At 39.5% G+C, this 10,101-nt stretch overlaps 1 pseudogene; it reads left to right on the forward strand.

The window, feature by feature from the left end:
• The first annotated feature begins 1,377 nt into the window (after positions 1-1,377).
• LOC122217038 lies at positions 1,378-1,878 on the forward strand (annotated as a pseudogene).
• Positions 1,879-10,101: the final 8,223 nt, after the last annotated feature.

Raw genomic sequence — 10,101 nt, forward strand, 5'->3', positions numbered from 1 at the left:
CTTAATTTGGTCAATCATTTCTACTGTTTTTCTCTTCTCTATTTCATTTATTTCTGCTTTAATCTTTATTATTTCTTCCTTCTGTTAACTTTTGGCTTACTTTGTTCTTTTCCTAGTTTCTTAAGGCATCATTAGGTTGTTTACTTGGGATCTTTCTTGCTTCTTAGTGTAGAAGTTTATTATCATAAACTTCCTCCTTAGAACTGCTTTTGCTGCATCCCATAGATTCTGGTAAATTGTGTTTCCATATTTTTTTTGTTTAAAGAAACTTTAAATTTCGTTTTAATTTCTTCTTTGATTCATTGGTTGTTTAGGAGAATGTTGTTTAATTTCCATGAGTTTATGAATTTTCCAGTTTTCCTCCTCTTACTCTTAGTTTCATGCCATTGTGGTCAGAGAAGATACTTGGTATGATTTCAGTCTTCTTCAATTTTCTAAGATTAGTTTTGTGACCTAACATATGATCTGTCCTAGGAAATGTTCCATGTATGCTTGACAAAAATGTGTATTGTGCTGTTGTTGCATACAATGTTCTATGTTCTATATTTGTCTGTTAGGTCCATTTGATATAAGATGTTCAAATCAGTTGTTTCCTTATTTATTATCTCTTGATAATCTATCCATTGTTGAGAGCAGGGTATTACAGTCCCCAAATATTTTTATGTCATTGTTTATTTCTCCTTTTAGCTCTGTCAGTTTTCACTTCATATTTTTAGGTGCTTTGATGTTGGGCACATAAATATTTACAATTATTATATCTTCTTAATGTACTGACCCTTTTATCATTTTATAATAACCCTCTTTGTCTTTTTTATACCATTTTTAAAGTCTATTTTGTCTGATATACATACAGTTACTCCTGCTTTTTGTTGGTTACCATTTGCTTGAAATGTTTTTTGTTTTGTTTTGTTTTGTTTTTCCTATTCCTTCACTCTCAGTGTATGTGTCTTTAAGGCTAAAGTAAGTCTCTTATAGGTTGCATATTATTAGATCTTTTTTTTTTTTAATTCAGCCATTCTGTGTCTTTTGATTGGATAGTTCAATCTGTTTCCATTTAGAGTAATTATTGATAGGTAAGATTTACTTTTGCCCTTTTTTTCATTGTTTTATGCTTGTTTTGTAGATCCATTTGTTCCTTGCTTCTTACACTTCTGTCTTTTTTGTGGGTTTTGATGTTTTTGGTGTCAGTGTGCTTTGACTTCTTTATCATGGTCTTTTTTCAAATACCACAAGATTTTTCTTGTAGTTATCATGAGGCTTACATAAAATATCTTAGTCCAGAAGTGAGCATTGCTGGGGTGTGGTTGTGGAGAGAAGGTGACTGTGAGGAGAGCATTTCTCCATTGAGCACTTGGATTTATCTCCCTCATTTCCAACATGGAAGACACTTAGATCAATTCCCTGGACCCTGAAAAGCCATTACAATGCCCCTGTGATAAAAACCACAGATGAGGGTCTGCAGGTTTCCTTATCATCTTATCAAGTGTAAAAAGAATCTTTCTGATGTCACAAACAATTGGCTACTTGTCTCTTTAATGCTCACCACCAGGTTCTTTGGCCCCAAATCAGTCATTATATCTCAAGCTGTAATGATAAAAGTTGTATTGTGCAGGTTGTTGTCAACCAAATCAGAAATCTTGGACAGGAGACTCTGGCTGAGAGCATATGGCAGTTCCATACTTGCAATGAAGAGTGGGATAAAGATCTGTGGGAACAGACCAGCACCCATTTGTCTGGGGCACAACCAACTACTATGGCAACAACAGCCCTGCAAGCAACATAGTTATGGAACAAAAGAGTAAACTGGCTTCAGGTATGTGCATTCCCAAGTCTCTGCTATATGTTCTGCCATGGAAAAATAATGGAAGTGCACAGTAACAGAATGTCTATCTCATCAAATGCTGCGCCCTAGAAGACTCTTGCTTCTTTCCACTACCAGTGGGTTATTCATCTCTTTTCTCCTAAGCTAATTATAGAAAGATAAACTGTGACTTTCAAACTGAAAAGAAAATCTTAAATTTTTTAAGGAAAAAAGTGTTAAGAGGGGAGGAGATAAGATGGCGGAAAAGTAGGGGAACTGGGATGTTCCTTGTCCTTCAAACACAGCTGTATTGAGGTCAGAACACCCGAAATACCCAGGAATACAGTGTATGGAGTGACAGAAAAATCTCCACAGGTGGAAAGAGGTTGGTGGGACAGAGGTGCATATCTGCAAATTGGGAGAGATAAAATGGGTGGTGTCGGCATGGAAGGGGGGAAACTCCTTCTGTGGAGAGACAACAGGAAGACAAAGAGAGGCTGTGGAAGTGTGATATTTTATTTGGAGAAGAAAAAGACCTCTCTGGACCATGGACTGAGGAAGAAAAAATATGAAGAGTGCCAGTTTATACTTTGCAAACAGCCTTGGAAACTAAACATCAGAGTTTTCAGGGGTGCGTGACTCTCTCCAGACCAAAGCCACTGCTGTGTGATCATGTCCAGTTGGGAAGGAAGCCAGCCCTGGGACACAGTAGCCATTTCAGGGGCGCACTGGGAAACAGTAGTCCCTTCTCTCGAGTCTGTGGGAAGAGGGTTTATTGCCCATCCAAGGACAAAAGACCCTGCAGTCTCCAGCCAGAGGCCCTTTATCAGCAGGGTGGGGTGGTGCTACCCCAGATCCAGGTTCATATTGTGTGAGATCCTTTAAGACATCAGGTTTTGAATCCCAGCTGAGAGCTTAGGAGGCACCGGAGACGAGCACAACAGGCTGATTGCCTGCACTACTCTGTGAGGGCTTCCTGAACAGTGTGGTTTGAGACACTCAGTCTGGGGAGGAAAGATTAGGGTGTCGCCATTTTTCTCCCCATCAACAACAGGGTGGGGCTTCAGGGAACAGGACGGTAACCCCAAGGGGAGGCATGACACATTTACACCAAACCCCGTCCCTCTGTGCGTGGTAACTGCTTATCTACTGAAGTAAAACTGACACTGACCAAATCAGGGACCAGATGGCCTCTCCTCCACACCAGCATAGCCACCAATCCCAGGTACCAACAGGCAACTGTCCTGCAGTTTTGTATGATAGTCTGTTTTTAAAAAAAAAAAAACTTCTAAAAACTATTATTGTTTTTTCTTTTTTCTTTTCTTTCCTTCTCTTTTCCTTTCTTTTTCTTTCTACTCTCCTCTTTTTTTGTTTGTTTGTTTGCTTTTTAATTTCCTTTAGAATCAAGCTCATAGTTTCTGATTTGATTTGGGGTCAAATACCTTTTTGATACACACACACACACACACACACACACACACACACATACATACACACACACACACACACACATACATTTTTTTCCCTTTCTTTCTCTATTCTGGTTGTTTAATCAGGCATTTTTATTCTATTCTTTTTACACCTTTTCCTGTATCTCTCTCTTCTTTATTTTCCTCTCTCTCTTCCTGGATTAAGCCTTATATTTTCTTTGATTTTCTGCCTGGTCTTTTTTCCCCCTCCCTTTCATTTCTCTTTCTGTACCTGTATAAGGTGCCTCCCACCCTTTCCCCCTTTTTCCAGGGTTACTTCAAGGAAAAATCAAAGCACACATGGTGGAAATACCAAACAATCCACCGCAATGACAATGGGATAGAGCAGCCCATAGAGTTGGGAAGACGCAACACCAGAGTGCATGCAAAACATTCCAAAAACACTTCCTGAAGTGCCAGGCCCTGGACATTGTATGACCCCTTTTAAATATAGTAGTACTTGTAGGTGGACAAATTCCTAGACACCCACACACTACCAAAACTTGAAAGGGAAGAAATAGAAAATTTGAACAGACCCATGACAAGTGAACAAATTGAATCAGTTATCAAAAATCTCCCAAGAAATAAGAGTCCTCAGCTAGAAGTCTTCCTAGGGGAATTCTACCAGACATTTAAAGCAGAGTTGATACCTATTCTTCTCAAGCTGCTCCAAAAAATAGAAATTGAAGGAAAGTGTCCAGACTCATTCTATGAAGCCAGTATTACCTTCCCAAACCAAAGATCCCACTGAAAAGGAGAAATATAGGCAAATATCCCTGATGAACATGGAGGCAAAAATTCTCAACAAGATACTTATCAAATTGAATTCAACAGTACATTAAAAGAATTATTCACCATGATCAAGTGGGATTCATTCCTGGGATACAGGACAGGTTCAATATTTGCAAATCAATCAACATGATACATCACATTAATAGAAGAAAGGATAAGAACCATATGCTCCTCTCAATAGATTCAGAAAAGGCACTTGACAAATTACAGCATCCTTTCTTAATAAAAACCCTCAAGAAAGTTAGGATATAAGGAACATACCTTAACATCATAAAAGCCATCTATGAAAGGCCCACAGCTAATATCTTCCTCAATGGGGAAAAACTGAGAGCTTTCCCCCTGAGATCAGGAACACAATAGGGATGTCTACTCTCACCACTGTTGTTTAACATAGTGTTGAGAGTCCTAGCTTCACAATCAGACAACAAAATGAAGTAAAAGGCATCCACATTGGCAAAGAAGTCAAACTTTCACTTTTCACAGATGACATGATACTCTACATGAAAAACCCAAAAGACTTCACCAAAATGCTACTAGAACTGATACATGAATTCAACAAAGTCTCAGGATATAAAATCAATGCATGGAAATCGGTTGCATTTCTATACAACAATAATGAAGCAACAGAAAGAGATATCTAGGAATCAATCCCATTTACATTTGCACCAAGAACCATTAAATACCTAACCAAAGGAATAAACCTAACCAAAGAAGTAAAAGATCTGTATGCTGAAAACTATAGAAAGCTTATGAAAGAAATTGAAGAAGACACAGAGAAATGGAAAAACATTCTATGCTCATGGACTAGAAGAACAAATATTGTTAAAATGCCAATAGTACCCAAAGCAATATACACATTCAATGCAATCCCAATAAAAATAATATCAGCATTCTTCACAGAGCTAGAACAAATGATCCTAAAATTTGTATGGAACTGCAAAAGACCTGGATAGCCAATGTAATGTTGAAGAAGAAAACCAGTGCTGGAGACATCACAATCCTGGACTTTAGCCTGTATTACAAAGCTGTAATCATCAAGGCAATATGGTATTGGCACAAAAACAGACACAAAGACAATGGAATAGAATAGAGAACCCAGAAATGGACTCACAAATATATAGCAAGCTAATATTTAACAAAGCAGGAGAGAGTATCCAATGGAAAAAAGACAGTTTCTTTAGCGAATGTTGCTGAGAGAACTGAACAGCAACATGCAGAAGAATGAAACTGGACCACTTTCTTACACCATCCACAAAAATAAATTCAATATGGATGAAAGACCTAAATGTGAGTCAGGCAACCATTAAAATCATACAGGAAAAAACAGGCAGCAATCTCTTTAACCTTGCCCACAACAACTCTTACTTGACGTGTTTCTGAAAGCAAGGGAAATAAAAGCAAAAATGAACTATTGGGACCTCATCAAGATAAACAGCTTCCACATAGCAAAGGAAACAATCAACAAAACTGAAAGGCAACTGATGGAATAGGAGAAGATATTTGCAAATGACATATTGGATAAAGGGTTACTATCAAAAATCTATAAAAGGGGCGCCTGGGTGGCACAGTCGGTTAAGCGTCCGACTTCAGCCAGGTCACGATCTCACGATCTCGCGGTCTGTGAGTTCGAGCCCCGCGTCAGGCTCTGGGCTGATGGCTCGGAGCCTGGAGCCTGTTTCCGATTCTGTGTCTCCCTCTCTCTCTGCCCCTCCCCCGTTCATGCTCTGTCTCTCTCTGTCCCAAAAATAAATAAAAAACGTTGGAAAAAAAAAAAAAAAAAAAAAAGCTGCATCTCCTGAGTTGCATTTCTGAAGGATGTTAGAAGCATCGCGTGCACACACACACACACACACACACACACACACACACAGTGCTCCATGGACAAATAAGTTGGGAAGTATACCTTTAAAAAAAAAAAAAAAAAAAATCTATAAAAAACTTCCAAACTCAACACCCGAAAAACAAATAATCCAGTAAAGAAATTCCAAAGAAGACATCCAGATGGCCAACAGACATGAAAAGATGCTCAACATGACTCATCATTAGGGAAATACAAATGAAAACCATATTGAGATACCACCTTAGCAACAGATGATGGTGAGGATGTGGAGAAAGGGGAACCTTCTGGCACTGTTGGTAGGAATGCAAACTGGTGCAGCCACTCTGGAAAACAGTGTGCAGGTTCCTAAAAAAGTTAAAAATAGAATTACACTATGACACACTAATAGAACTACTAGGAATTTATTCAAAGGATACAGGAGTGCTGATTCATAGGAGCACATATACCCAATGTTTATAGCAGTGCTATCAACAATAACCAAATTATGGAAAGAGCCCAAATGTCCACCAACTGATGAATGGATAAAGAAGATGTGGTGTATATATACTCAGCGACAAGAAAGAATGAGATCTTGCCATTTACAATAATGTGGATGGTACTGGAGTGTATTATCCTAAATGAAATAAGTCAGTCAGAGAAAGACTGGTATCATATGTTTTCACTCATATGTGGAACTTGAGAAACTTAATAGAAAACCATGGGGGAAGGGAAGGAAAAATAAGTTACAAACAGAGAAGGAGGCAAATTATGAGTCTCTTAAATACAGAGAACAAACTGAGGGTTGATGGGGTGGGAGGTTGAGGAGGAGGGCCCTTGTTGGGATGAACACTGGGTATTGTATGTAAGTGATGAATCATGGGAATCTACTCCTGAAGCCAGGACTACACTGTATGTTAGCTAATTTGACAATTAATTATAAAAAAAAAGAGAAAGAAAAAATGTTAAGAAAGTGTTAAGTCTTAGGTGTTAAGAAAATGACACTCTATTCTAAATGAATAACAACTCAACTTGCAATAAAGTTATTATACTTTACACTTTTACTTCTCCCTCTCACAATTTAGGTTATTGCTGTTATGATTCACATTTTTAAAAATTTATTGTGACCCTAGTAACCAATTATTGTATTTATGGTTATTTTTGTGGTGCTCATTTAATTTTTTTTTTAATATTTATTTTATTTTTGAGACAGAGAGCATGAACATGGGAGGGGCAGAGAGAGAGGGAGACAAATCCAAAGAAGTCTCCAGTCTGTCAGTGCAAAGCCCAATGTTGGGCTTGAACTCATGAACCATGAGATGATGACCTGAGCAGAAGTCAGACACTCAATTGATTGAGCCATCTAGGCACTCCTCTGTGTTCATTTTTTTTTTAACTTTTAAACTAGAGTTGTATGTGAGTTTTGCACCTCTGTTACCATGTTGCAGAATCTAACTATGATATATGTTTACAATTACCAGTGAGATTTTTACTACCTTTTTGTGCTTTCATGAAGTTAGTTAATGTTATTTTACTTCCACTTATAGAACTCCTTTTAGCATATCTTGTAAGGTAGATCTAGTGGTAATGAACGTCCTTAGCTTTTGTTTGTTTGGGGAGGTCTTTATCCCTCTTTTGTTTCTGAAGGACTACTTTGCTGGGTATAGAATTCTTGGTTGACAGCTATTTTCTTTCAAATTTTAAATGTATAATTTCTTTCTCTTTTGGCCTGAAAAGTTTCTGTTGAGAAATCCACCTATAGTCTTGTGGGGTTCCCTTGTATGTAAATTCTCTTTTATTTTACTGCTCTTAAAATGTTTTGTCTTTGACTTTGCATGATTTAATTATAATGTGTCTTGGTGTAGCCCTTTTTAGGTTCAAGCTATTTGGTATCCTTTGGGCTTCATGGAGCTGGATGCTCATCTCTCTTCAAGTCTGAGAAGTTTCAGCTATTATTTGATTTCAATATACTTTCTATATCTTTCCCTTTTTCTTTTTCTCTAGAATTCCCATAATGCAAATGTTGTTTCTTTTCATTGTGTCTTATAATTCCCATACACATTCTTCACATGTTTTCATGCTTTTTTTCCCCCCTCATCTAACTAATTCCTTATATCCTATCTTCCGGGTTGCTGATTCTTCCTTCTGCATGGTTGGCCTGCTTTTGAAATTATTGAATTCTTCAGTTCAGTTATTGTATTTTTCAACTCTAAGATTTCTGCGTTTTGTTTTGTTTTTGATGATTGCTACTTTCTTGTCAAACTTCTTATTTTTTATGCATTGTTTTTTTTTTAAATACTGTTTAGTTTTCTGTGCTTTGTTGTAGTTTGCTAAGCTTTCCTAAGATAATTATTCTGAATTCTTTGTCTGACTGTTTATTAGATGTCTATTTTTTTTAGGGTCAGTTATTGGAGCTTGGTTAATTTCCTTTGGTGGTTTCATATTTACCTAATTTTTCCTTGATTCCTTACATTGCTCTCTGCACATTTGAGTAATAGAGCTTTTTTCCCCTAGACTTTATAGGTTACTTTGGCAGAGACAGTTCTTCATCAATTTTCTCAGTTTAGGTTTTTCAGTGTGTCTGCTGGTAATAGGGCCTCTTATTATGGCCTCTATGAACAGTGAGGCAACTGTTCATGCTCTGAGGACAGGGATGGAATGTGTGTTACTGGCTGCTGGATAGGATTGCTAACTTTGCTCCCTACCAAGTGAGGCTATAGGATCAGCTCCATAGTTGTCTGAATTCTTTGGTCAAGCGTACTAGATGGTTAGGTCCAGGCACCATACTCAGTAATAGATGGGGATATGAATTATCTTCTCTGCCTGGGGAGAGCACTAGTACAGGGTCTAGGGCCTGTACAATTCATTGGGGGCCCAAATCAGGCCTGAGTGTGCACTGAATTCTCTGGTCACATGAAGCCACTAGTTTTGCTCTACAGACTGGGGAAGCCATGTGCAGTGTTCTTTGTTCAAGTGCCACTGTACCTAGGGCTGCTTAATTGGCTACATCTCTTCCCATGTGCTCTGGTTGGGTTGCTTCGTGGGACAGGCTGAAGGCTGTACTTAGCAATGAGTGGTGCTACAAAGTAGATTCCCCCCACCCCCCGCCCCCAGGGTACAGCAGAAGCATCCCTAAAAATTTGGAAAAGCTCTTTGTTTGTTGTCTTAACTAAAGCCAACCCACATCCCAAGTTCCCTGGGTTCCCTTGAAGTTCCCAAGTTCCCTTGAAGAAGGTCACTGGCTTTGCTCTGCAAACTGTTGGCTCTGTCTATCCTTTTGGCTTCAGTGCTGCTGAGCTGAATAGCTTTGAGGTATTGTCACTAGCCTTTCTGTTTAGATGGGGCTAGAAGGCACCCTCCAAGGAGGTGGAACAATGTCTCAGCTCCCTCTTCTGGGAGCGTGAGGGCCACTCCAGGCTACTGGTGTGACAATATCTCAGCTCTGTATGGGAGCTGCAGGGCTAGTCCAGGCTACAAGCTCTCTATTTGGGAGGAACCAGGAGCTACCCTCAGCCTTGGCTATGAATTAATCCCTCTGCCTTTGCATAGTCTGGGAAACTTCCATACCCAGTATTGGCTTTGCTCTGAGGGTAATCAGCTCTGCTTATCTGCCTCTCAGCTTGAGTATCACTGGGCTGCATAGCTATTAGGAGTTGTCACTAGCCCTCTTGGTCTGATGGGGCACTTTCCACAGCATGTGAGGCTGTGACTCAGCACCTTGCCTGGGTGTGGGCCAAATGGACTCTAGGGCTGTCAAAACCCACTTGAGGATCTGTTACGTAGATCCATACCCCAATGAGTTCCCTGGTCAGAGTATCCCCAGCTTGATTTTGCAGATGAACAAAGCTGCTGATTGGGATTACCACAAGGGCATTGCAGATATGAACTTGGTCTGCCAAGATCCATTGCTTGTTTTTGCAAGCCCCTCCTCCCTTCTCTGTCACAGTCAGATTCCCAGTGGCAGGGTCCTACAGATTTCCCTACAGTCCCCATAGTGCAATATCAGAGTGGAGCCTCCCACAAAGTGACCCATGATGCTGATTATCTCGTCTGGAGGACAGGAGCTACCCTCAGTAGCTGGAGGAACTGAAGGATCAGGGGAGACCTCTCCATGTGGTGCTGTGCTGTCCTGGGGATGGGGCTATGTGGTCAACATGTAGCTGCTTCTCTTACCCTTCTAATGCAGTCTGTCTTGGTCTCTGGTGTGGGGGTGGTACCTCAGA

This window comes from Panthera leo, chromosome B1 (genome assembly GCF_018350215.1).
Source record: "Panthera leo isolate Ple1 chromosome B1, P.leo_Ple1_pat1.1, whole genome shotgun sequence".
Classification (NCBI taxonomy): Eukaryota; Metazoa; Chordata; class Mammalia; order Carnivora; family Felidae; genus Panthera; species Panthera leo.